This window comes from Seriola lalandi, unplaced genomic scaffold (genome assembly GCF_002814215.2).
Source record: "Seriola lalandi dorsalis isolate HSWRI2012SDOR001 ecotype SW California unplaced genomic scaffold, Sedor1 jcf7180002053530, whole genome shotgun sequence".
Taxonomy (NCBI): domain Eukaryota; kingdom Metazoa; phylum Chordata; class Actinopteri; order Carangiformes; family Carangidae; genus Seriola; species Seriola lalandi.
The window spans coordinates 1-1,913 of record NW_019524083.1 but is presented as its reverse complement, the minus strand read 5'-3'; positions in this window follow the sequence as shown (position 1 = coordinate 1,913).

Genomic DNA, 1,913 nt, shown 5'->3' with positions numbered 1-1,913 from the left:
TATTATAACTTTTTCATAGCTTACGATACTATGACTTTTTAAAGCTTGTAGTGGTCTAAGCAGGCACCCCATGTGTAGAGGCTACAAGTCCTCGCTGCAGTCGGCCCCGGTTCGAGTCCCGCATCCGGCCTTTGCTGCATGTCATTCCCGCTCTTTCTGCCTCCCCATTTCCTGTCTCTCTACTGTACTGTCAAATAAAGGCATGACACTACACTATGGCTTTTTTATCACGTTTTATGCCTCACTATACTATGACTTTTTTGGCATTTTATGATTTACTATATTATGACTTTTTATGCCTCACTATACTGACTTTTTTTATCACTTTTTATGCCTCACTATACCATGACTTTTTATCTCTTTTTATGCCTTACTATACTGACTTTTTAATGAATTTTTTATACCGTACTACACTATTACATTTTTAGAACTTTTTAAGCCTCACTATATTATTACTTTTTATGCCTTACTATATTATGACGTTTTTATGCCTTACTATACTATGACTTTTTATACCTTACTATACTGACGTTTTTATAATTTTTTATGCTTTACTTTGCTATGACTTATTTATGACATTTTATGATTTACTATATTATGACTTTTTATGCCTTACTATACTATGACTTATTTATGACATTTTATGATTTACTATATTATGACTTTTTATGCCTTACTATACTATGACTTTTTATGCCTTACCTTTACTATGACTTTTTATGCCTTACTATACTATGACTTTTTTTTAATCACTTTTTATGCCTTACTATACTGTAACTTATTTATGACATTTTATGATTTACTATATTATGACTTTTTATGCCTCACTATACTATGATGTTTTTATAACTTTTTATGCCATACTATACTATGACTTTTTTATGAATTTTTTGTGCCTTACTATATTATGACTTTTTTTATGCGTCACTATACTATGACTTTTTTATCACTTTTTATGCCTTAATATACTATGACTTTTTTATCACTTTTTATGCCTTACTATACTATCACTTTTTATGCCTTAGTATACTATGACTTTTTTTATCACTTTGTATTCCTTATTATACTATGACTTTTTATAACTTTTTATGCTTTACTTTGCTATGACTTTTTATGCCTCACTATACTATGACTTATTTATGACATTTTATGCCTTAATATACTATTACTTTTTTATGACTTTTTATGCCTTACCTTTACTATGACTTTTTATGCCTTACTATACTATGATGATTTTATAACTTTTTATGCCATACTATACTATGACTTTTTTATGAATTTTTTATGCCTTACTATACTATGACTTTTTCATCACTTTTTATGCCTTAATATACTATGACTTTTTTTTATCACTTTTTATGCCTTAGTATACTATGACTTTTTTTTTTATCACTTTTTATACCTTATTATACTATGACTTTTTCTGCCTTACTATACTATGACTTATTTATGACATTTTATGATTTACTATACTATGACTTTTTATACCTTACTATACTATGACGTTTTTATAACTTTTTATGCTTTACTTTGCTATGACTTTTTATGCCTTACTATACTATGACTTTTTTTTATCACTTTTTATTCCTTACTATACTATGACTTTTTTATCACTTTTTATGCCTTACTATACTATGACTTTTTTTTTATCACTGTTTATTCCTTACTATACTATGACTTTTTATAACTTTTTATGCTTTACTATGCTATGACTTTTTATGCCTTAATATACTTTGACGTTTTTATAACTATTTATGCCTTACTACACTATGACTTTTTTATGACTTGTTATTGACTATACTATTACATTTTTATAAATTTTTATGCCTTACTATACTATGTCGTTTCATATACAATGTGAACATATATTGACAGGCTTTGGGGTGGATATATATTTATGTAACATATGTCTA